Source organism: Canis lupus, chromosome 36, assembly GCF_048164855.1.
Source record: "Canis lupus baileyi chromosome 36, mCanLup2.hap1, whole genome shotgun sequence".
NCBI lineage: Eukaryota > Metazoa > Chordata > Mammalia > Carnivora > Canidae > Canis > Canis lupus.
The window spans coordinates 10,541,442-10,569,088 of record NC_132873.1 but is presented as its reverse complement, the minus strand read 5'-3'; the positions used below and the strand labels follow the sequence as shown (position 1 = coordinate 10,569,088).

The 27,647-nt window shown below is 37.8% G+C and overlaps 1 long non-coding RNA gene across 1 annotated transcript; it reads right to left on the bottom strand.

The window, feature by feature from the left end:
- Positions 1 to 14,352: 14,352 nt before the first annotated feature.
- LOC140625416 (uncharacterized) lies at positions 14,353 to 27,248 on the bottom strand. The gene is made up of 3 exons (XR_012024756.1): positions 26,901 to 27,248; positions 23,645 to 23,875; positions 14,353 to 18,353 (listed from the first exon to the last, which is right to left on the bottom strand). It is a non-coding gene; the product is annotated as an uncharacterized lncRNA (long non-coding RNA).
- Positions 27,249 to 27,647: the final 399 nt, after the last annotated feature.

Genomic DNA, 27,647 nt, shown 5'->3' with positions numbered 1-27,647 from the left:
AACTGAATCTATAGCAGTAGTCATTAGAGATAGCTCTTTATTTAAAATCTGAACTTCTAATGGTTAACCATTATGCAAATAAGAATATTCTTTAATTAATGTAAAACCCCATGATGTGAGAAAGCATCATAGAAAAGAACAATATGAAACACAGGAAATGAGTCAGCAAACCAGAATTAAAAAATCATGTGGCTAGGAAAAGGAACAATTACCATAGCCACAATTGGAGAAAGATTTTATCTATCCTATTGGGTATGATATGAGTACGTACAATCCCAGGAACAGACTATGTATATATTCATATCTTTTGATGCATTAGAAAAAGAAAGAGGTCAGCACTTCTGTGTACAAAATGGCATATTTTTTCCCATGGCTGGCCCTAAGAAAAATTGTTGACTATGACAGAGTAATAAGTTGACTATGACAGAGTAATAAGTTTATGTTTCAGATCTGAATACAAATTGTGACTCTGCTACTAACTGATCTCATGACCTTGAGGAAGGTCACTAAATCTCTCTCAGTCTCAGTTTCCCTCAGATGATAAAATGAAGGACATGGGCTAAACAAATGCAGTCTCTAATTCCAAAAGTCCATGTCTTGGAAGGTTAGTTTATCTTGGTAACCTCCAGGATCCGATTTCTGACCTATCTCTGACCCCATGCTTCTGCTCCTTCTTTACAGTCTCCTTGTAGTTTTCTTTTTATGAAATGTGTATCAGTCAGAGCTCTAGCAGGAAACACATGGCACTTTCAAAGATAGCCCAAAAAGATTTAGTGATGGGACTAGGAACAAAGGTGTAAGTAAGGTGTAGAGATGACATAGTGCATGCAGTTCCTTGTATGAAAGAGCAGTTATCAGGATCCAAAGGGAAAAAGATGTGTAGAGAGGGCCACTTTAAGAAAAACTTTGACTTTGGAATCAAGAAAATAGATAACCAAAAACCATCCTTCTTCCTTCTGGTATCCTACTGGGGTTTTCCCTTGGATGAATCCAGCTGGACACTAGAAAAAAGGAAGCTTATTGATACAGTTCACACTGATGAACTACACAGGGCACAGAACAGGATGCAGAGTGTAGAAAATAGATCTAGAAGACAATGGGAATTATCCAACAGATTCATTGTTAGGGAAGGCTCTGCTTTTGATCCATTTATTATATTTTAAGCTAAATTATGTCATAGGTCAATGATGTCTCATATACTTTTTCCTTTCTTAAAATGTATCATGCATATATGTAACAAATAAAAGAAGCCAACAATGTCAAAGAAATAAAAGCCTTTTTAGTAAGAAGTCAGTCTTCCTCCAAACCTAACCCTAAATGCCCAGCCTGTCTTCTTCACCTCCACACTTCAATTTGATCACATTAGTTCCTTTGTGAAAAGCAGAAAAGCCCTTTGGGATGAACTCCAGGGCAGTGCAACCCAAGTTAGAACTTACTTAGCTAAAACCGGCAGGCTTTCACTAATGCCCCCTCAGTCAACCATTGTGTACAGCTCACAACCTGTACAGATGTCCATGGCTGTCTTAACAGAGGGCCACATCTCCCTCCTGAAGAGTAAACATGGCTAACTAGTATATTTTAATTCTTCCTTTTAAATGTGGAATGCCAACCCATATTAATAAGATTTGGGGAGAACAGGTGGGTAAGCAAAAAGAGAGGAGTAAATGACTTTTGAGCCTCCAATGATATGGGCTAGTGCCATTTCCTTCACCTATGTAAAAGACCAACCAAGATTATGATCTTAGTCAATGTTTAGTCAGCAAACATTTGTTGAAATATACCGTATGTCAGGTGCTGATCTAGGTTCTGGGGATAAATCAATGAAAAAGTCCTCTATAAACATTGTTAGTGAAGAGACTAACAATAAATATAGTGAAGCACTGATAAGGGATATGGAGAAATTTAAAGTAGGCTTGGGGGCAGCCCTGGTGGCACAGCAGTTTAGTGCCACCTGCAGCCTGGGGTGTGATCCTGGAGACCCGGGATGGAGTCCCACGCCAGGCTTCCTGTATGGAGCCTGCTTCTCCCTCTGCCTGTGTCTCTGCCTCTCCCTCTCTCTCTCTGTGTCTCTATGAATAAATAAAAAATAAATAAATAAAGTAGGCTTGGTGGTTTGGGGAAGGATGGAGAGAAGAGTATGGTTATAACAGATGATCATGGAAGGCATTATGGAAATTATATTTAGGTGAAGGACCAAGCCCAGCAAGCATTTGTGGGGAAAGTGTGAAATACTAAAGTTCCAAGGTAGATGCATGCTGTCATATTTAACAAGAAGCAAGGAACAAGGATTGAACTGGGGAGTGGTAACTAGATAGCTCAAAGGAACCTAGAGTAATAGCCATTGCCTTGTGGTCCATAATAAGGTCTTTGGTTTTTATTACAAGTGAAATGAAATAGGTGGGAAAATGATACAGTTATCATTTAGGTTTTAAAAGGACCATTTAAAAGTGTTGAAAACAGGGAGGAGGCAGGATAGAACAAGGGAAACAAGTTAGGAGGTGGTTGCAAATCGAAGCTTCCTTTCAAGGTCTGGACAGGGATAGTTTTGATGGAGATGCTGAGAAAAGATTGATTTGAGAGATTTGGGGGGTTAAAGCCTCAGGCATTGCTGCTGGATTGAATGCCATGGGGAAAAGGAAGGAGGCAAGAGTGACTAAGTTTTTTGCCTGAGCAACTAGAACATTGACTAAGTGACTACAATATAATCTTAGTTGTGTTTCCTCAGTAAACCTGTTTAACTTTCATGGTAGTTATGGCACTGCACAACTTATCAGCATATACACACAAAATAAAAATTATTCTTACTAAATCATATTTACCTGCCACTTCCTAAAATGTGTTGGGGTCATTTATCATATTAAAACCTAAACAAAGCCAAATAGTTGGGATGGAAATAAAAACAGGAGTAGAACTGGAAGACATAAACACCTAGGAAGTAGTCTCTATTTTTGTCTCTCACTATAAGAACAAGCAGAATTACTTGAATTATATAATATAAAAGAAATGTGTTTCTTTAGATGCTCCACCTGGACCTCAACAGTTTTTAAGCCCCACCTCACAAATCCAAAATTAACACAATTTGCTAAAGAAATCCAGCACCTGCCCAAAGGCACATCAGGGACAAATGCTCCAGAGTAGAGAAAAAAAATCATTTTCCAGGTTTGGATCCTTAAAGAATTTGTAATTATCCACTTCCCCGCCCTCACCCTTGGCCTTTCTCCTGCCAATCCCCTTTACCACTGACCTGCTCCCTCTCAGATTCCTAGGTAAAGTGCCCTCTCTTTTTTTGCCCAAGCCTTTCCAGAAAGAAAGAAAGAAGGAAAGGGAAGGGAAGGGAAGGAAGGGGGGGGGGAGGGGAGGGGAGGGGAAGGAAGGAAGGAAGGAAGGAAGGAAGGAAGGAAGGAAGGAGAAGGGAGGGGAGGGGGAAGGAAGGAAGGAAGAGAGAGAGAGAAAAGAAAGAAAGAAAGAAAGAAAGAAAGAAAGAAAGAAAGAAAGAAAGAAAGAAAGAAAGAAAGAAAGAAAGAAAGAGAAAGAAAGAAAGAAAGAAAGAAAGAAAGAAAGAAAGAAAGAAAGAAAGAGAAAGAAAGAAAAGAAAGAAGAAAGAGAAAGAAAGGGAAAGAAAGAGAAAGAAAGAAAGAAAGAAAGAAAGAAAGAAAAGAAAAGAGAAAAGAAAAGAAAAGAAAAGAAAAGAAAAGAAAAAAAAAAAAAGAAAAGAAAAGAAAAGAAGAAAAGACGAAAGAAAAGTAGTGAGGAGAAGCAGAGTCCCCAGATCTGGTATTTGGAATTAATACCAGGAACGGAAGGGCCAAGAAAAACAAGGCAACCAGATATAGCCATACCTGAAAATAAAAGTCAGAAAATTGAAACCATAATCTCTTGCTATCCCTCCCATATACAAACTCTGACCTTTTGTGGGAATAAGGAGACACTTAACATCCTCCTCTGACTGAGCCACGTAACACTGGGATAGGGATATTTTTTATAGTATTCTCCAAAGCTGTCCCCTGAAAGCTATACATCATTTTGATAGATCTTTCCCTTAACAATAACTCTTATTGATCACGTATAATGTTCCAGGGGCTATACAATTTATTTACTTATAGGACATGGTTATTTTAGGGGGTGTCCTTATTTCCCTTAAGATGCACATCCCTTATCTGCAGTAGGATTTCCTTCACCTAATTCTAAACCATTACTCACCCACATTGTTCTTCAGATGTTCAGAAGTAACAGTTGGTCATTGGTGGAGTTCAGAATATGTCAGAACCTAATGAAAATGACTTGAAGACCACATAGCCTGGAGTCAGAGTCCTAATTTCACCTTTTAATCATATTTAATAATTGTAAGAGATTCCCTATTGCCTCCTAAATATAGTTAAATTAGATACTGTCCCCATTCTGAAGCTCAGACTAGATTCAAAAAACTGATGAAGTTCCATAAGATATCCCAGTATAGTTGTATAAGGCAGGCTGCAATCCCTACTCAACAGCTCTTATGACTGGGAGACATCATGGGTGGGGCTAAAAGCCTTCTGAGAACCCAAAGATTGTGGGTGTGACAGAGACACTTCTTCCTCCAACTCTCTGATGTTTGAGCTGTCAAATGATGATTCCTGAAGATTCCAATTATGCTTCTCATTCGAGGACAGAAACTGCTTTATTCTTCTTTGTAACCCTATACCCAGCACAGGGCCTGACATGCAGAAGATGCTCAGTACTGCTTTGGGAGAGAAGGGAGGGAGTGGAAGAGGGAAGGATGCATGTTTAAACACAGAACCAGACCAAAGAGTATGTTCAGTGAATAAATATTGCCCTGTGCTATCTTTTCTGTTTTTAGTCTCAGGGTAAGTTTTAAATAAGACTTTTGTTTTTTAACATATTATCCTTTTAATTTTTTTCTCTAATAGGAATAAACTATGAGAACAAAGATTTTTCTTTTTCCTTTATTTTTCAGTTATACTTCATGGCAGCAAGCACAGGGTTAGCAGATGCTTTAAAATATTTATGTTTTGATAAGTTATTTGCAACCAGTACTTTCCCATACTGAGTTCAAATTTAAAGTAAAATTTTAATATAAAATATTTTCTAAATTTTTTTTATTTTTATTTTTTTAATAAATTTATTTTTTATTGGTGTTCAATTTGTCAACATACAGAATAACACCCAGTGCTCATCCCGTCTCTAAATTTTTAAATCCATACCTAGAAACTTGGTTTTTTTCTCTTTAAAACCCATATTTAGATTCTGCAGAATCCTGTGTATTTTTGTACTTTTCTATTTTGTAACAATGATTTTACATAGATTTCATGTGATTTTAATCACTTTTCAATTAATTAACATACTACTACCTAAATTATTAACTTAAAATTCAAGTGCATACTCAAATACAGCATTCTGAAGAAGTTTCTACTATTTCCTTCTAGGGATCCATTGTTACACTTTCATTTATTAGCAAAAGGATAAGTTGTTTTGAGTAAGCTCCCTAAGTAAAAAGTTTAAAAGTATACGCACACCCTAAAGAGCCTACAGCTTTAGTATAATTTCCCAAAATTATAGATATGCAGATTGGAATTGTTTTGATCTATTTATTATAAATTCAAGGAACAAGACTATTCTTGGTTTCCTTGCTGGATGGTCCTAGATAAAATCATTATTGATAATAAGCAGGACAAGTTAATACTCCTTCCCCATTAACACACAGAGATCTAAATAATAACCAAGATGAAACCAGAAAATCCAAATCTTTTCCATACATATTGGAAGAGGTGGAAAGAAACCAACAAGGGTTTGTTTTAGGAAACAATTTTTTTAATTGCTTTGATTAAATTCTAAATTCAGTAAATTAGCATGATTGATTTGAAGTTGCTGGTTATGAAAAGTCATTTTTTCAAAATGGTAGATTGTATTCTTGAACCAAAAAGCCAACGGATATTTCCTGTTTGTTATCTACATGGCCCTGTTAGGTGCTGGTGACGGCTACAAAGAACTATGCAATATGATTGAATATTATTTATATGAAGCTTATAATCATGTTCGTAAGGAAAAAATTATTTAGTGGTGAAAAAGTTACAACACTAACTAGTATTCTGCAAATCAATCCATAGTTCCCATGTTCTGATTCTTTTTTAAAAACCTTCAAGGCTTCTAGAAAAGGTGATACTGAAAACAATGTTTAAAGTCTGGCAGAGGGCAGCCCTGGTGGCTCAGCGGTTTAGCACTGCCTTCGGCCCGGGCGGTGATCCTGGAGTCCCGGGATGGAGTCCCACGTCTGGCTCCCTGGATGGAGCCTGCTTCTCCCTCTGCCCCTCTCTCTCTCTCTCTCTCTCTCTCTGTGTATCTGTCCTAAATAAATAAATAAATAAATAAATAAATAAATAAATAAATAAATAAAATCTTTTAAAAAATAAAAATAAAAAGATAAAGTCTGGCAGAAAAAAATAGGCTTAAATAAATATTTAAGTTATAAAACTCAAGTCAATGTTAAAAATATATTTTGTAGGCAGAATAAACAATGGAAATCATATGTATTAAAACTCGGATGAGGGCAGCCCCCGTGGCGCAGCAGTTTGGTGCCGCCTGCAGCCCAGGGCGTGATCCTGGAGATCCGGGACCGAGTGCCACGTCCGGCTCCCTGCATGGAGCCTGCTTCTCCCTCTGCCTGTGTCTCTGCCTCTCTCTCTCTCTCTCTCTCTCTGTCTCAATAAATAAATACAATCTTAAAAGAAAAAAAAAAAACTCCGATGATTAGGAAAGCCACTGAGAGAGCTAAATAAAAGAAAGTTTATGTAATACTTGTGTAGGCACACAGCTTTGGTACAAAGAGAAGTGTCCAGAACCAAGAGGGCTTCGATCAGAGCCTCCTTTCCCTCTGGACTCTGCAGAGTACAGAAACCTCACAGGTGAATCCTTAACCATTTCTTCACGTAACACAGAAGTACATGCAGCTTTGAAATATCATCTGAAGAATAAGACCTTAAGTATCAAATGGAGGTACACATAAAGGAGTCCTTTCTCACTTAAGTAAGTAAAAACTGAACTATTGTGCCACCACCAAAGCTAAGGGGCCAGGAGAGGCCCCAGAGTACACCATTTACTGTGTGTGCAATAATTCATATAATAAGGTAGTAACATGGATGGATGTCAGCCTCACAGATTACTCATCTGGAAAGCCTCTTTTAAAGAAAGGAGGAGAAAAAAAAAGCAGCAGACCAAAAAAGTACTAGTAGAGCATATTTTCTTATGAAAATATTATTTTAAAAAAAATAAAATAAATGGGACACCTGGGTGGCTCAGTAATTGAGCATCTGCCTTTGGCTCAGGGCGTGATCCCAGAGTCCTGGGATCAAGTCCCGCATTGGGATCCCCGCAAGGAGCAGTTTCTCAGTCTGCCTGTGTCTCTGCCTCTCTGTGTTTCTCATGAATAAATAAATAAAATCTTAAAAAAAGAGAGAGAATATTATCAGTAAAAAGAAGTATACTTTTATTAGCAAGGTCACATTCCCCTTCAGAAAACAATCACATTTGGGAGTTGAGTATAGAACACCTTGTGTTTGGGGTAGACAGGGAAGAATGTAGGGCAGGTAATTATCAACTGTGATGCACTTACCTCCTGGCAGGAAATGTTGGAAATTGCTTTCTTATTAAATAAACAGGCAAATAAAACAAAGATGAGGGTGTAATAGAACTCGATTTAGAAAACAAATAGTACAGAAAACCATAAAGATCAACAGAAATATCAACAGAAATATTATTGCCACTACAAAACAAATGATTTGCAAGATAAATGGTGGCAGATAGCAAAAGCAAAAAAGTTTAAGCTTTTGGACTTCAACCCATGAACAATTGAGGGTTCATTAACCTTCCTTGCAGGGCCAGCAAGGCTAAGGAATGTGGCCAGTTGGAGACTATGAATAAAATTCCTTTACAGAAAGCTTAATCCGTCTATGTGCATAGCTCAAATCGAAGAAACAAAAAGCCAGAATCCAACAAACCAATTAAGAAACTGCTATGACACCCCACATATGATGTTATTAGGGGTACAAAATTAAAAAAAAATAACATTGACAACAAACAAGTTTTATGGGCATGGAAAGAAGCTCTTCTTTTGCGGAAAATATGATGATTCTGGTTTAGAAACACCGAGTTGTAGGTACAGAAGGACCCCATGTGAAGATTTATAATGGGAAATTGAAATTTCAGGTCCAGAACTCAGGATAGCAGTGATGGCTGGAGGTATAGATTTGTATCATCTACACAGAGGTGGTTGAGCCATAAAGGGGAAGTGTCCTCAGAAGACAAAGAGGAGCAGAGGGTCCAGATTGATACCTGCATTAGGAGGACAGAGGAAGGAAGAGAGTTTAAAAGGGAAAGAAAAAGAACAGCCTGATAAACATCAACGGAAGCAGGACAGACGCCAAAGGAGGAGGAAATTTCAATAGTTGTAGAATGAAGCAGAGAGGGCAAAGAGAATGAGGTTTGAGAAAATCTATAATAGTTGTGAAAGCAGGTGCACCAGGAGCTAAATAATAAGAGTTGCAAGTAATGGGAGAGTAAATTACTAAAGAAGCTCAATAGTGAAAACCAAAAGAAACTTGGGAGATCAGCATCTAAAATGCAAAGCACTATACAGGTGGCTGCCAAACTGACCCCCTTAGGGGCAACTTTGCATGCCATTTTCAAAGATCTAAAGCAAACAGTGACTTTTCACCAGTCTTCATCAGTCTATATCTCCTTATCCCAGCATCCAGGACCCTTCACCATTGTGCCTTGACTACTTCATTCTCTTCTATACTCATGAATCTGCTCCAGTCAAACTGAGCCCTGTTGCCAGCTTTACTGCCATGTTTCTGATCTCGGCACCATTGCCACTCAACTTCTCATAATACTCTTCATTCTCTCCAAGCTTAATATTTAATAATTCCCCTTTACTCCATATAATGATTTTCTAGGAAGCCATTCCTTCTTGCACTGGCTCTGGGAAGGCCACTTCTGGTATCATTCCTGTAGTACCTAATATTACGAGGGAAAAAAATGCTGATAGTACTAATATGTGTCTGCTCTGCTTGTTAAATAATGAACCCCATATTAATTATTTTATCCAGTGTTTTCTCTCCCTGTCTCTCCACTTTCTCTCCCGAGTTCAGTTCTCAATCCCCTATAATCTGGCTTCTGTGCCACAGTCCTCTGAATCCCCTCATCAGTGTCAGCAGCACCTTATCATAATCAAATTTGGTGGCCTTGTTAATGTATGTGTGACATGTAACAGTTGACCACATCTTGCCCCCTCCTGGGCACCCCTCTCCGTGGCCCTGCCCCATCACTGTTCCTTTCCTCCCTTCCCCCTGGCCAATAGACTCCACTCTGCCCCAAGATCCTCTTTCTAATGTGAATGAGGGATCCCAAGAGTGAGGAAAAGCAAGGGGTTTGTCCAGGTGGCCTCTGAATTCTGCACAAGGGGTGGGCCTAGGGGAGCTTAAGGGAGGGCCTAAAGCACTTGTAACTTTGAACCGTCTGTCTGGAGGTCAGAGCCTGTTGGAGAGCAGGGGTGGAGGGGAGCCCCGGAGGCAGGGCTTGCCCAGATGCCTAGGGGTGGGCAGTGCCAGCCCCTCCTCACCACTTTTCCCGTTGCAATGGAGGAGAGAGCCAGAGTGGATATTATTTTTTATTAAATATATTATACATTAATTAAAAAATTATATTAAAAAAAAGGTTTCTATGCTGCAACGTGACTTTTTCTTGCATTTTCCCCTATAGCCAGTGTTGTTCTTTCACTTGTGCTCTCTCTTAGCCCCATTTTTAGGCTGTCCCATCTGTGCCAATCCCTACAGTTAGGGGTTTTCAATCCTAGCTGACCAGTTGAATTACCTGGGCAGTGTTTTAAAAATACTGATGCATGAGCTCCACCTCCAGAGATTCTAGTTCAATGGGACTGGAATGGAGCCCAGGCAGCAATCTTTTTTTCAAGCTCCCCAGATGATTCTAACCTGTAGTTAAAAACCACTGCCTTAACTCAAGCTTCCCAAATTTGTCTCTTCTGAAGAATCATCTGGTGATTGTTAAATATACCCAAGTCCTGTCTCCTTGACATTCTAGCCAAATAGGCCAAAGCTCTGAAACAAAAAAGTAACCAGAGACTCTCCCTTCCACTCACATCTATAAGGCAACACTTAACAGTCTTTTACAGCATCTACTATGTGCTGAATAACTTCCCTTTATTTTCTAGTACAGAGCAACCCTCAAGCTAAGGGCTTCTCCCACATTCTTTTAGAGCATTTTCCATACATTAATTACTTGTTTGTGTCCCCTTTACTTGACTGTGAGTTCCTGCAAGGCAGATTCTTATTCATTTTTTATGAACTTCTATGAACCAGCAGATTGTTCCAAACATATTAACTCATTCATAAGCAAACAATTTTTTGGTGAAATAATGCATAAACAACTAAACTATTTTGATACATATATGCTGTTTCCAACACTACCTATAGATGATGTTCTAGCCTTTTGGTATTCTTGGCACTTTACACAAATTAGGCTAGTGTCTATAATGATGGGTGAAAATTGCCCGCAATCTGTATTTTTACCTGTAAAATCTTGTGTCACTATGTGATTTATTCTTTTGGTTTTGTTTTTTTTCTTTCCCAGTCTCTTCCTTTTTGGCATTGGTTACAACTTGGCCAGATGACTTATAAATGCTATGATAGGGGATCCCTGGGTGACTCAGCAGTTTAGCACCTGCCTTTGGCCCAGGGCATGATCCTGGAGTCCCGGGATCAAGCCCCTCATCGGGCTCCCTGCATGGAGCCTGCTTCTCCCTCTGCCTGTGTCTCTGCCTCTCTCTCTTTCTGTGTCTTTCATGAATAAATAAATAAAATCTTTAAAATTAAATACATACATACATACATACATACATACATACATATTATGATATATTTGGGGATTCCCCTTAGTGGGAGGTGTGGAACACATGGACTTTGGAGTCAAATAAATTTGGACTTCTGTCTCATTCCTCCTCATCTGTATAATGGGGATAAAATATACTTGTGATTATTGAAGACAACTTCTGGCCAGAATTTTTTTTTTCCTTTCAGGGTATTTGTTCATACAAAAAGAAGTACACAACCTGTATAATTACAGGGGATAGTCTTTCTGTAGCTAACTCTCTCCTTGGCCCTACCACATCTTACATGTGACTATATCTTCAGTAGTCCTTATATTTTTTCTCCATAGTCTCAAAAAATGTTGGATCTCTCTTTTAACTCAGGCCTGACTAATCCATCTGTGTCTTTAATCACATTGGACTCCTCTAGAATGTGCTACATCCTTTGTCTTGAAAACTGATTGGTCCTTTAAAATCCTTCTGATATAGGATTAGTAATTTCTTCCTTTGTTCTACCTCTATTGAGATATAGGCTTTTTTATGTTTGCACTTGTCATAATGGACTATAATTTTGGTTTACAAGTTTTGTCCAGTAGGTTTTGAGATCCCCTAGAACAAAGATCAAGTTTTATTAATCAATCCTGGGCTGTGTGCCATGCTAAAGTATGGATACTTGATATTTGTGAAGTTGAATTTGTGGAAGCTGACTTTCATTCAGTCCACCTTTACCCTCAAATATTCCAAATTTTTATACCCTCACCATTAACTTCAACATTAACTTTGGAGTTAGAGAGCTCTAAGTTCAAATCTGTGTTGATCCTTGTTTTTGTTTTGTTTTGTTTTGTTTAACTGTGAAATGGAGTTTTTTTTAAAGATTTTATTTATTTATTCATGAGAGACACAGAGAGGGAGAGAGGCAGAGACATAGGCAGAGGGAGAAGCAGGCTCCCTTTTGGGAGCCTGATGCAAGATTCAATCTCAGGTCCCCAAGACCACAACCTGAGTAGACACTCAATCACTGAACCACCCAGGTACTGCTAAAATGGAGATTATTAGACTTACTTACAGTGTTGTTTATAAAACTAAATAGTAGCACTTAATAATTGCTGATAATGCAGTGGTCATCATAATTCTGGTGCTATCTTGTTTAGTTTTTGTTTTTTAGGGTTTGTTTGTTTACCACACACTACAGGATTCTATTAGTAAGCTGCAGTACTGAAAAATGCAACTCTCTGTTAAGTCATCAGGCATGTTGAGTAAATCTAAATTTTTCTTCTTTGGCATTTCTATCACAAACTCTTAAATCCCTCTTTTCACCTTTCATACTTTTTACTACTTCCCAAAATGATGAGGGGGCTGAGTAACAAAATCTTGTTTCTGGACCACAAGTCATCTCTCATTACTTGGACTCTCATCTTGATGGATTTTAACATCCTCTAATCTAGAGCAATCTTCTATTCCTCTCTTTTCTCTCAAGTCCTTCCAGTGTGCCCTCTGGAATTCCTGATAACTCATCAACTTAATCTCCAGGATTCTCAAATTCTTTAAATATTTCTTTCACTTTGCTGCTCTAACTAAAACCCAACTGCACTTGCAGATACTATAATCCCTGTAGCTTCCAAAAGGGCAATTTTTTTTCTTCTACATTCCATAAATCTCGAGGGTGATGTAGATGTTCTCCTTTGTTTCTTGTCAGTACTTTCAATGCAGTATTACCTCCTTCCTTAAAATCAAAAACGGGGCACCTGGGTGGCTCAGTGGTTGAGCATCTGCCTTTGGCCCAGGGCATGATCCCGGGGTCCTGGGATCGAGTTCTATGTCAGAGTCCCTAAAGGGAGTCTTATTCTCCCTCTGCCTATGTCTCCGCCTCTCATTCTGTGTCTCTCATGAATAAATAAATAAAATCTTAAAAAAATAATAAAATAATAAAAAAAACAAAACCCCAGCTTCTTTGAAGTTCATGCCATATGACAATCTCCTATCATACCCTTTTCCAGGTTCTAGTCATGTGCAAACACTGAAGTGTTCCTCCTCATTCAGTGAAAATTTAGGAAGTAGCTCATTGAGTGTCCATCGTGACTCTTCAATCATCCTTGGTGATTTTGATACCCATCTAACTTCACTGTAGAGAATCCTCTCAATATCCTGGCTATCTGTACCTGACCTCCTCATGCCTAGTGATCTCGTTCTCACTTCCCTTAGCCACCCATACCCCACGTCATATTCTAGGTCTTGTTGTGGCCAGCAGCCACAGATCTCAAAAATCTTCATTTGAAATACCCCACTTTGTGATCATCTCTATTTTCAGTTAATTCCTTCTGTATACCATCCAGATATTCTTCAGTTCCATGGGGATATTGATCTTATCAACTTTTGCCTATCTTTCATTTTTTTCACATCCTTTTTTCTCTCCTTACCCAGAATAAAAGATATGCTCCATCATTATAATCACTCCTCACACCATCCTTTGACAACATCGCTTCTTCTCTTCCTTCACTGTATGGTTGTCTGACAAAACTCTACCCTGGCTAAATCCAACTTTTGCCTATTCTGTGCTTCACTCTGAGAGGTTGGATATGACTTGACAAAACATACCTGTCTTACTTAAAGTATGACCATCACCCAAAGTATGCCCATACTGCTCCTAGCAATCCTGTCACTTAGCAAAATGACTATTTCACCATTTATCCTTTCTCCCTAGAATCTCTAACAAACTCTCTCTGCTTTTCTTTGCTTCAGGTGATCTCCTTATTTTGTATTTCCCTGCTAAAGTAGCAGCAATCAGAAAAGAATATCTGCATGTTCCCACCACCAATGTATACTCCACTGTGTCTCTGCCAGGTACTTTGCCTTCCTTTCTGTTGCAATGGATGTACTCATATCTAATGCCAACCCATCATTTCATACCTGTTAGAATGGCTATTATCAAAAAGACAAGGGATAACAGTGTTGGAGAGGATTTGGAGAAAAGGGAACACTTGTATGCTGTTGGCAAGAATGTAAATTCTTATAGCCATTATCGAAAACAGTATGGACATTACTCAAAATGTTAAAAATAGAATTACCATATGATACAGCAATTCCACTTCAGTGTATATCCAAAGGAAATAAAAGTAGTTAATTTGAAGAGATATACGTACCCCTGTGTTCATTGCAGCATTATCCCAATAGCCCAGATATGGAAACCACTTAAGTGTCTGTCTACAGATGAATGGATAAAGAAAATGTACTCACACACACACACACACACAGACACACACACACACACACACAAATATCATCATCAGCCATTAAATATGGAAGAAAATCTTATTTTTTTAACAGAATTGAAAATGATAATTATTGAAATTAAAACATGAATGTGTTTAACAGTACATCTGATATAACAGATAAGGAAGGAAATCTTGACATCTGTGATAGCCTGGATGAACCTGGAGGACATTATGCTAAATGAAATAAGCCAGACACAAAAGACAAACACTGCATGATCTCATTTATACATGGAATCTAAAATAGTTGAACTTACATAGAGTAGAATGGTGGTTTCCAGGAGTTGGGAGAAATGGGAAATGTTGGTCAAAGGATACAAAGTTTTGATTGTGCAAGATGAATATAAGTTCTACAGATCTAATATACAGTATGGTGACTACAGTTAATAATACTATATTGTATGCTTGACATTTGCCAAGAATAGCTCTTAAGTGTTCTTACTACACACAGAAAAGCAATAACTACGTGAGGTGGTAGGTATGTTAATCAGTTTGATTGCAGTGGTCATTTCACAGTGTATACATATATCAAAGCATTAAATTGTACACCTGAAATATATACAATTTCTATTTGTCCATTATACATCATTAAGCAGAAAAAAGATAAAGTCATCTCCTCCATATAACCTCACCAGGGTGTTTGCACTAGACCCCCATCTCACTTGCCTTACTCAAGGACTTTGTTTTGTTTTTTAAATGTTCCTAACCTCCCTTGAGCCATCACTTATCCCTTATCTAGTGGAATAATCAATACAAGAATGTGGTATAACTCCCATCTTAAAACAAACAAATCAAAACAAACGTTCCTTGATCTTACATCCTCATTTTAGATCCCATCTTCTATTTCTCCCCTCACTTTTTCATTTCTGCTCTTTTACATAAAACTGATAAAAATTTTGTCTCTATTAATGTCTCCACTTCCTCCCCTAGTCTCCTGAAAGCACTCCAAGCAGTATTTCAACCCCAACTCTATGGAAACAGCTCTTGTCAACATCATGCTTTCCCGTGTTGCCAAATCCAGTGGACAACCTTACTTACCTTCCTAGCAGCAAGTAGTCAACTACTACTTCCTTCTGGACACATTTTATATTGTCATCATCTAAGATATCTATTTCCATCCTGCTCCTATATCAATGTCCTCTTAACTTCTGTTTTTTTCCTGATACTCTCAATACAGCAGCCAAATTGATTTGGCTAAAACCTAGATCAGATTATTTCACTGCTCTGCTCAACAAAACTCCATGGCATCCTAATCACTCAGTGGGGGGAAATGTCTTTTCAGTGGTTTCTGAGGCACGACCCTGACTTGATTATTGCCAACTGAGTCATGACTCCCCTCTTTCATCACCCTGTTCTAGCCACATAGACTCCTTGCTGTCTTTGAATATCCCAGGCACACTCTTGCCTGAGGGCCTTTGTATTTGCTAGTCTCTACCTGAAAAGATACTCTCTAAACATCAGAGTCATTAGGTCCCTATTTCACTTAGGTCTCTTCCCAAATGTCACATTCTCAGAAAAGGACTTCTTAAAAATGGCTATGTGCTCTCCCTTCCTAGGCAATCACTATTAATCCACTAACCTGCTGTGTTTTTCTTTATAGTGCTAGTGTCACTGGACACACACATATTATTTATTTTTTACTTATTTGTTTATTGTTTCTCTTCCCCACACAAAATTAAAACCTCATGAAAAGAGGAACAATATCTGGTTTTTTTCCTTTTCATTGTTGTATCACCAACAGCTAGAGTATTTATTGTGCAATAAATATTTGTTGAATGTCTAAATAAACCCCTTCTTTTTGATATCTAAATTCCTGTGACTGGCATCTGCATATGCTTTCCTAAAATCATTAAATATCTTTATCCACAACTTAAACCAAATCCCTAGCACAGTAAATTGAGAATGTAGGCAAATAGGTTGGCCATAACCCTCTGTTGAGTGTGTTTCCTCTGTCCTAGCACTAAATTTATTGACTCACTCTTAAAACTCTCTCCATTTCCCACAAAATGCACCGTGGTTGAAGTCCAAAATCAATAAAAACAAGAATGCTTAGAGCAGGAAAGAAGAAAAAACAGATAATAAAGGGAGAAAAAATTAAAGGAACTCATACACATCTTAGAACTATATTTGGGAAGCAAAATCATGCAGAAGAATTTTAGAAGAAAAATACTTCCACAAAGCTGTGTCCTTTCTCTTCCTCCCCTTTCCCTATAATAGATTCTAATATAATTCTTGCTTAGGCTGGACCCTGTCATGCAGAACAAAGGACAAGCCTTTGGCCTCAGCTTCCAGTTATCTGAGCCTAGATAAAGGCGAACAGGATAGGCCCAAGGCAAAACTGTCAAGTGAAAACACTTGGCTTGTGTCTGGAAATTCCCCTTTCTCTGCTACCTCCCAACTTAGAGATATCCCCCTTTGACCTCAAGTGCCCAGTAAACTCTTGCTTCTAAAATCTTCCTTCCATCCAAAAATAAAAACAGTGTCTTAAAATATTTACATTTGCCGCCAGGTTGTAATTTCACTTTTGCTGCATTTAAGTAGTAAAAACAATGCAAATTTTGCATTTTCCTAATAACTGATGTGCTATTCCACTGGATAACAAGGAAAAGCATTAGACTTAATCCAGTCCAGGATGCTCAAGTGAACTCAGTATCTTCACTTAGTATCTGCATATAAATACTTAGCATCTCTAGGTAAAATGCCCAGGATCATATTTTTCCCACCTTTTGGTGTGTAGATGTATGTGAGCTCATGCCAGAAGAGGGAAAGAGATGCCAGCTCCTTCTGCATTTTTACAGGTCTGACTTCAGAGTAATTCATTTACTCTGTTTCTTGGATGGATGATTGTTCAGTTTCAAAGACTTGGGGTGACAGGTGGTACCCACTGCTCGGCTCTCTGTTACAACTTCCCACCCTGCTGCTTCTCTTTGCTCTAAGATTAGCCCTCTGCAGATTCATCAACTCTCTTCAAAGCTCTGTGGTTTCTCAGCTGAGAATGTAGGAACTTCTGAATATAGGAAATAAGAAGCAGAAATGCTGCCTCAGGCTTCCCTATCTCCTCCTGCCATTTCAGCTCCCTAGCTACTGGGCCATGCTGGGTATGAGGATTCTCCTAGATATTGACAACCCCTCTTCTAACTACTCAGTGAAGCATGCCACTGATACAGTGATGTGAAGCTCCCTCACCCATCTGGATGTGTCTATGACACACTAGGTTGAAAATGTGAGCCCTGAGGTGGAGGAAAATCCAGGACTCTACCTGGCATCTGCTTCCTTACTCTGTGCTCCCTTGTCATACTCACACTCCAAGGGCTGGAGTCATTGTCATCCTATCAGACACAATATACCCTTCAATAATAAATAATTTGTGCCCCTACCTTTGCTATTCTGAAGTGGAAATCATAGATAACATAACTCTCCTCACATAACTTCAAAAAATCCATATCATATCTTAACTATAATAAATAGAGAAATAAAACAAGTAATTTATCCTTTATGTATTTCAAAATGTAAACAAGTGCTTAGTCATATTACAAGGAAAGACCTACTGAATCAGTCCATTGGTACAGTCTACATGCAGAATCTTCCTGCATGAAATTATTATAAATTCTGTATAGAGACTCAAATTCCATGAGTACTTTGTTGATGATATTCTGAAACACTGACCAATCACAATAAAGTTGCAAGTGAAACAAAGTATGACTTTCCTATAACTTATTCTGTAGGTTGTAACACTTTTAGAAAGTTTAGTATGTATTAAAAGAGGGCAAAAATACTTTTTGTCTTTAATGTCAGATGGAGGTAGGTTCCAGGCTCAAGATGACTTTAAACAAGTTTTCTTCCTGCATGAATGTCTTCTGTGGCTTAGGATTCTACTTTATTTCAAAAAATTGGGTCACTCGCTCTGTCTAGAATCCCGGGACTCTACTCATTACATGTAAAATGCAGCCTCCAAGCATTGTGTGACAACAATAACAAAAGAGCCCTACAGTTTTCCAAAATGCCCCCTCAGGGGTGATGTTCTACCTCTTGTAAGAATTACTTCTCAGCATCATTTCCTTCTTCCTCACTTAAGGAGCAAGCCTCATGGTGCGGTGGTCTTTGTGGAGGAGGTATTTGCTTCTCTCTCACCATAAAAAGAACCACCAATAATTTTCGGGGACGGCTCTTGATGTGGAAGCTCTCTGGAGAACTGCAGGCAGATATTTCTGAGGAGAAAATGCATTGATTTGATATCACCAAAAGATGATTTTTATTATGCATAGAACCTCATTCTATTTGTTAAATTACCCAGAAATTAGCCCCTTAAACATTCTTATTGTAGTTTATTAATTTGATGTTTTCTGAATTGCAAAAGCAATACATGATTCTGGTAACAAGTTAAACAACATGAAGATAATTTCTGTTCTCTTATTTCTTCTCCTATCTATAGACACACAGAGACACTTACATGCACACACTCCCATACACATATATAACACAGACACAGGGCTTTCATTTTTCTTTTTTAAAATCAAAAGAGCTTCAGATTCTACATATTACCCTGGATTGTCTTTTTTTCACTTGTGGCCACCACAAAATCCATAGAAATTAGCTTTTTCTAATAGATAATACATATACACAAAATAATCTACCCTTACATGCACTCACATATAGAATGATTGATAAATAGGATTTATCATACCACCTTCTAATGTAGTCTTTTTCTTTGTCCTTCACCCACTCTTCTCCTCTCTCATCTCTACCCGTGCACTGCTCCATCCGCCTCTAAATTGTGCCTTCCCTTCCTTTTCTCTTTCTCCTCCTATAATGACCATTATCTTTTTTTATTTAACTTTATTTATTTATTTTTAAGATTTTATTTATTCATTCATGAGAGAGAGAGAGGCAGAGACATAGAGGGAGAGGCAGGCTCCTCGCAGGGAGCTCGATGGGAGACTTGATCCCAGGACCAGGATCATGCCCTGAACCAAAGGCAGATGCTCAACCACTGAGCCACACAGGTATCCCTATAATGACCATTATTCAACAGAGGGAATCACTAGTAGCAGTTCAACAGTGATTTTGCTTTTTATCCCACCAAATCTTTTTCCTCGTGATTTTAATCCTTTTTTTGCTCTGTGCTTTATGATATTTCTAACCCTTGATCTTCAAGATCATGAATTGAGATTTCAATGCTCTCTAGAGCCTGTGCTGAGATAAATATATATATATATATATATATATATATAATATATATATACACACACACACACATATATATTTAGATTACCAATTTCTTTTAAAAGTAGAAAGCCTTCATTATACTGTATTCATCTCTTTAAATTCTATTCTGTGCTATTGTGTTCAAGTTGCGCTTTGTCCTTTCTATCATTTTTTTCCCATGAGTTTTCATCGAGACACCAATCCTAAGTTTTTCTCATTCTTCTCATCCCTGGAATCTGGATCCCCATAGGCATTTTGTTATGTCCATGTCTCTGATCCTAGGGGCTCAAGTAAGCCTTGGAGATCTTTTAGATGCTCCAATCCTAGATCATCTAAAGCACAATCGTTGCTGCCCTCATGGGTCCACTGTGTAGCCACAAAGGTTGCTGGTCTCAGGTTTATCTATACTAATAGGTATTCCACAAAATTAGCCCATTCACTAATCTTAGTGTTAAGTGGGCAATACCAGTCAATTGGCGTGAACACCTATCTCATGCAGAAAGGAGGGAAAACAGAAGGAGGGGAGCAACACAAAAACAAAAACTATTCAGTATGATTGCCCAGGGCCCCTCTGAAGAGGAATAGGCAAGGATCATAGTTTAATAACTCCCAGTAGGATGATTCCCATTTTACTGCTCTAACCCAACTGCCTCTTTAATTTGCCTGTTCTTCCAAATAAATTCTTTCATTCAGCAATTATGTGTGTACCTATTTTGTGCTATGTACTATTCTCTGCAATAGGGATTGGATTAAAATGCATACTTCTTGTTCTTTTGAGTCTTCAAGTGTTTTAGAAAGAGGCAGAAAACAACAACAAAAAATATGGCATGGGGCACCTGGATGGCTCAGTCAGCTAAGCGTCTACCTCTTGATTCTGGCTTAGGTCATGATCTTAGGGTCATGAAATTGAGCCCTATATCAGGCTCTGCACTGGATGTGGAGTCTGCTTAAGATTCTCTCTCTCCTTCTGCCCCTCCCTGTTCATGCTCTCTCTCAATCTCAAAAAAAAAAAAAAAATATATATATATATATGTATATATGTGTGTGTGTGTGTGTGTATGCGCCACAATAAGAACACATCTATAAATGAATAGATCAGTGGAAACATAACAGAAGGAGCATTTAAGGACTAGTGCATATTAGGGACCCAGTAAATATTGGACAAAAGCAAATGACCTTCAATGCCAGGGAATATTTCACAGAAAAAAATAACATTGGAACTGAAATTTAAGAAAAACAAGAGTTTTTTGGGGAATGTGGAAGAAGGAGAGGGTCCTAAGAAGAGGGGAGAGCAGGTACAAATTTAGAGTGTAGAGAGCATGGAAAGTTCAGGGAACCACAGGTCATTTAGATGGCTGGAGGTTAAAGACCCAAACTATTGGGTGGCCCTGGGGGTAAGGAATTTAGGCTGCGTAGTTGGCAGGAGACATCATTGAGATCTTTGAGGGTCTAATGAAGGATTATAGATTTTATCCTGTAGATCAGAGGTTGTCAAAGAATATGAACTAGGAAGTAAAATGCCAAATTTATCTTTGGTGAAGATTACTTCCTGTTGCTCTATGGAGGAAAACTTTGAAAAGGAAGAGAAGAGAAACAATAAATACCCACATCATAGTCTCAACGGTTTGACAATCAGAGTCCACACCTGAGTCATGGAAACCAGGATGGGAGATGTTTAGAATATTCATGAGAAAGAATTAACAGGTCTAGTGGGATATAGAGGTTGATAAATAGGGAGAGAGAAAAACCTAGACTCGCCTTAAATGCCAATGTTTAAGCAGTATGTAAATCAAGACTAACAGAAAATGCATCTTAAGAGGGGAGGCTAAAGAGCTAAAATGGATTGGAGTGGAGCCAAAAGGGGCTGAGAGACTAGAAGATTGCTAACAGGGTGTTTTCTGTAAATGTAGAAGCTTCCCTAGATGAACTGCAGCTCTTTGAATGAGTTCAAGCTTCCCAGGGACTGGCAGACTAAACCTAGGCTATAGACTGGAATCTGAACTGCACTCTAGCATCACAGAGCCTAATACTTTCCCTCTCTCTCTTTCCCTTGAGCCTAGCATGGCACATTATCATCTCATTTAATCTTCACAGCAGCTCTACTAGTGAAATGCTATTATTATTCCTGGTTAATAATAATAATAATAATAATAATAATACTGTACAGTTAATTTTCATTTGCATTTCCTTCTTCATGATGAATATTTAAGAATTTACTTTTTCTTCCCTGCAATTTCAACCAGGCACTCATTGATTAAGTTTTCTTGTCTTAGAATATGAATGCTAAAATCTATGCTCTATACCTATTCCTTCAACTAAATGTTTATAATATCATAATATCTTTATGATTTTATGATTTATAGTTATTTAGTCTCACCTCCTACATTTAACCACAATCCTGGAGACAGAATAACTTTGATACTTGTGATGGAAGAAGTTTAATTGTGTTGCTAATTTTTTTAACTCTCTCTTAATACATAGGGAGGCATAAGATGTTGATTCTATCCAAGATAAAGTCATTCCAAAGCAGACATCATCAGTCCCCGTGACACACCCTGTGTAACTAAAGTCGGAAGGTCTCTAAAGTAGGATTTATCATTTCTTACGTTTCCTAAGTTTATCCCTAAACAGTTCTATTCCTGTTCTATAGCTCACTTTGTCTCCATTTTCTATGCTGATACTTAGTTCTCTTTCTAATTCTTGCTAAGACAAATTATTAGAGATCCAGGCTTAGTTAGGACCTAAATATGCCCAAACATGGTAAAGTTGAACTGAAGTAAACTAGCGTAAAGTAGAATTTTGTGCCAATAAAGTGAGCTATTGTAAGAGATTACTGTATTTCTCTGTTACTTGAAAAAAAAAATCCAGATGTCTAGATTTCTTTTGTTTTTTTGGCTAACCTCTATGTCCCTTTCTTCTAGGAACAGGAACAATGCCACTTCTACTTCCCCACCATGACGTTTGAGTGGAAATGACTCAAGTCCTCAGCCTCAGGAGTAGATGGATGCCCTTTAAAATGAAATTTGGCCAAATTGTACACTAAGGGCAATAGTGGAGTACAGTTGACCTATTGAAATGAATTTGCCAAACTCAAGTGGTCATTCAGAGCACTCCATAGCCTTGGCCTTGGTAATTACTCAGGGATGAGTACATGGCATAAAAGGAGCCAATGTTAGCCATTCCAGAAACTAACTGAATTGACAAGGACAGAGGCACTTTTATTCTTATGATGTTTCTAAACTAAATACAGAATATTTACCATCTTTGCCACCATTTAAATATTGCTTGCCAGGGAATTTAGAAAAAACAGAAGAAGCAAATTTGGAAGCTAAAATGAAGCAGGTTCCTGACAACAGTGTTGATCCAGACATAGCTAGAGGCAAATACCCACAAAATTTATATTTATAGGAATCGATAAATTTTGTGTTAAGCTCTTTTGAATTTCTGTCACTTACAACCAAGAGTCTTAAAATACCAGATAAGGCAATAATTCTGTAAACTACATTTCAGGCTATTCCCTACCCTACGTTCCTATACCTTTGGGTTGGGTAGGGAATCAGGGGAAGTGCATTCTCTTCTAGCTGTGGTTTATAGCTGGTATTATTCCATGCTTCCAAAATAAGTGAAATAAATTAAGTAAATTATTTGTGAACATCTCTGAACATGAAAAATTAGTGCTTTGTTGGCATTAAAAAATACTTTGGAATCTCTGTATTCAGCATAATGCATTATGGTTGCTAGACCACTCAAGTCTGGCAATTTCATTTTAATAGATCAATTCTGCCCCACTATTGTTCCTAGGCTACAGTTTGGCCAAATTTCACTTTAAAGGGCATTTTATGGCAAAAATCCAAGCTCTTTCACAGCAAAAGCTGAATGCTAATGGAATTGTTGTGATTTAAAACTGTGAAACATAATCTATTTTTCAATGGAGGAAACAAAAACCATAACCACAAATATTTCCAGTTTCTTAACTCAACCTTGAAGGATATTTTTGTATTTTTATTCATTATTTAATGATGAGAGATACTGTAAGAGTATCAGATAGTGTCAGAGCATCAGGTTAGGAGACTGGGTTTAAGTTTTGGCAATGTTATCCACTAGCTGGGTGACCTAGAGCAATGTACTTACTATCTTGTGGCACCAACATTAAATTGTACCATGGATATTAAATGAGAAGATACTTAAAAAATGTTTTGGCGTGAGCCTGGCACATAGAGAGTATTCAATAAATAGCACTTGCTGCTGTTATTATTATTGGTACTCTATTGCTAATAAAGTATTAACCTCTCACCTTGGCTTCAGTGATGCAGAGATTTTTCATGCATTACATTTTGTTTCCTTCTTTCTTCTCTCCATCTACCTATCCTTCCTACTCTCCCTCCTTTCCTTCCTTCCTTTTAAAATTTTTTTCTTCCTTTCTTTCTTCTTTATTTTTCTTCCTTTTTTCCTTTCTTATCAGTTGAAATATCAGAAGTGAAACTGCTATAGAGAAAATCTTAGGTCTGATAGAAAAAGATGGCACCTGTTTCACAGAGAATAAAGACAAGACAACTTTTAAATACCAAAGGATTCTTCAGAAATATAATTATGTAAAATGACTCACACATCTAGGAATCTAAAGTAAATTTCCCAACTTACAGTCATTGACTCATAGGCTACAAAAATCTTCAAAATTTCATGAGAAAATGAATATTCATTTTTTGAATGCACCTTGAATTTTGGAAATAAAGGTAGTGAAGTTACCTCCTAGTGTAAAAAAAGGACAATAATATATCCCGATTAGAAATCAAAGACTTTTTGTTAGATTATGAAATTCAATCTCTAAGAGTATCTCTTTCATTACATACTTATTAGATATTATAACTTTAAAAAATATTTTATAGCATCATCCAACAAAAATAACATTTTAATTTTTTTAAGATTTTATTTATCCATTCGTGAGAGACATAGAGAGAGAGAGAGGCAGAGACACAGGCAGAGGGAGAAGCAGGCTCCCTGCAGAGAGCCCGACATGGCACTCGATCCCCAGACTACAATCATTCCTTGAGCCAAAGGCAGATGCTCAACCACTGAGCCACCCAGGCGTCCCAAAAATAACATTTTAGAAAAGCCTCAGGATTCTCATAAAACCAACACAATTTTGCATTAGAAGGGAGGTGAGAATTGTTCTGATTGTATAAAGAGTGAACAATAAAAGGCCAAATTAGAGGAAAGATGTAGGAATTCCATAGAGTCACCCATGCAAGACATGATGATGACTTGGACCAGGATCCTAGCAGTGAACAGTATGATAAGTGGTTGTATTTAAGATACAGTTTGGAGGTGAAGTGATTTACTGAAGGATTGGATAGGGGGTATGAGGTAGAGATCAAAAATAAAGGATAACTCCTAGGTTTAGGAACTGAATGATTAGAAGAACTGTGATGTCACCTATTAAAATTGGAAAACTGGGGATCCCTGGGTGGCGCAGTGGCTTAGCGCCTGCCTTTGGCCCAGGGCACGATCCTGGAGACCCGGGATCGAATCCCATATCGGGCTCCTGGTGCATGGAGCCTGCTTCTCCCTCTGCCTATGTCTCTGCGCCTCTCTCTCTCTCTCTCTCTGTGACTATCATAAATAAATAAAAATTTTAAAAAAATAAAATAAAATGGAAAAATGTATGTTGCAAGTTAAGTAAATAATTGCTAAGCAGTCTGGAGAAAAAAATGGTATGCCAAATAAAAACAACATCATGTACCAAGGCATAAAAGTTTTAAGAACCTAGCATATCCATGGAAAGAAAACATGTTGGATATATTGTTGGAGGAATGGAAGACCTGGATAGTACCTGATAGGCCAGGACAGGTTGATAAGGGGCTAAAGATGTTGCCAAGAGTTAGAATCCTGAGATTACATTTGATCCGTTGGGTTGAGAGGGATTATGAGCCATTAAGGGGTTTAAAGTAACAGACACATAGATCAGTGGAACAGAATAGAGAACCCAGAAGTGGACCCTGAACTTTATGGTCAACTAATATTCGATAAAGGAGGAAAGACTATCCATTGGAAGAAAGACAGTCTCTTCAATAAAAGGTGCTGGGAAAATTGGACATCCACATGCAGAAGAATGAAACTAGACCACTCTCTTTCACCATACACGAAGATAAACTCAAAATGGATGAAAGATCTAAATGTGAGACAAGATTCCATCAAAATCCTAGAGAAGAACACAGGCAACACCCTTTTTGAACTCGGCCACAGTAACTTCTTGCAAGATACATCCACGAAGGCAAAAGAAACAAAAGCAAAAATGAACTATTGGGACTTCATCAAGATAAGAAGCTTTTGCACAGCAAAGGACACAGTCAACAAAACTCAAAGACAACCTACAGAATGGGAGAAGATATTTGCAAATGACATATCAGATAAAGGGCTAGTTTCCAAGATCTATAAAGAACTTATTAAACTCAACACCAAAGAAACAAACAATCCAATCATGAAATGGGCAAAAGACATGAAGAGAAATCTCACAGAGGAAGACATAGACATGGCCAACATGCATATGAGAAAATGCTCTGCATCACTTGCCATCAGGGAAATACAAATCAAAACCACAATGAGATACCACCTCACACCGGTGAGAATGGGGCAAATTAACAAGGCAAGAAACAACAAATGTTGGAGGGGATACGGAGAAAAGGGAACCGTCTTCCACTGTTGGTGGGAATGTGAACTGGTGCAGCCACTCTGGAAAACTGTGTGGAGGTTCCTCAAAGAGTTAAAAATATACCTGCCCTACGACCCAGCAATTGCACTATTGGGGATTTACCCCAAAGATACAGATGCAGTGAAACGCCGGGACACCTGCACCCCGATGTTTATAGCAGCAATGGCCATGATAGCCAAACTGTGGAAGGAGCCTCGGTGTCCAACGAAAGATGAATGGATAAAGAAGATGTGGTTTATGTATACAATGGAATATTACTCAGCTATTAGAAATGACAAATACCCACCATTTGCTTTGACGTGGATGGAACTGGAGGGTATTATGCTGAGTGAAGTAAGTCAGTCGGAGAAGGACAAACATTATATGTTCTCATTCATTTGGGGAATATAAATAATAGTGAAAGGGAATATAAGGGAAGGGAGAAGAAATGTGTGGGAAATATCAGAAAGGGAGACAGAACGTAAAGACTGCTAACTCTGGGAAACGAACTAGGGGTGGTAGAAGGGGAGGAGGGCGGGGGGTGGGAGTGAATGGGTGACGGGCACTGGGGGTTATTCTGTATGTTAGTAAATTGAACACCAATAAAAAATTTAAAAAAAATAAAGTAACTAGCCTTCTTTAAAGAAATTAGAAATAAAGAAGCTATAGCAAAATAAATTGTTATGTATATTGAACTAACATACACATAGGTCTCCAAGCTAAGAAAAACCGGTAAAATTAAGCTTACAAAACAGAATATGAAAAGATACAAATATGATAAATGAAAAAATATGACTAGCGAGAATCAAATTGAAGGATTTTAAAAGGCAAAAGTGAGTTATAATATGTAACACTTGCTTACCTGTTTTTCTTCAGCATTTTTAAGGACTAAATCCTCACCACATAAGGTATCTGCTATTATCCTTGCTCTATAATACAGTTGGGGAAACCGAAGCATGGAGAGCTTAAGAAATGTGCCCAAATATATACAACTTTGAGTGATAGTGGTAGAATTTCATGCGGCATTTGATCTCAGAGTCCACAACTTTTAACTGTTATTTAAAGGGCTAGTCTCTGAGAAGGATGGAAATCTTTTAAAACAAGGATTCAATTTATAGTGAGTGAAATTGAAGCATGAGTTTAAAAGAGCTTCTTCTTAATGCTTTCTTTATAAAGCCTTGTTTATCTGAAGTTCAATAACTACTGCAGTTTTCATCTGATTTCCTTTTTTTAATTGAATTCCTTTCAATTACAGTTAAATATATTTTACTTAAATATTCCATTGTTAGAAAGTTATGTTGACAAATCTCTTTTCCTCTCAGCTTATCTCCTTTCTCTATATATGCATGAGGTACGAGTGAAATTTGGTTTACAAAATGGTAGCAGTGGTCATATTTGTGTTTTGGTGTATATAATGATTTGTTGCTCTTTTTCTTTGCACTTTTCTGTAGTAATTGATTTTAAATTAGGGAATTTATATCATTTCAATGAACTATAAATTCTTTATTATAATAAAAAATGGAGTGGAGATAGGAATGAGAAGATCATATCATTCATGAGATTCATTTGTTCTGTTCTTAAAATTGTTTAAAAAAAAAGAGTTGTCATC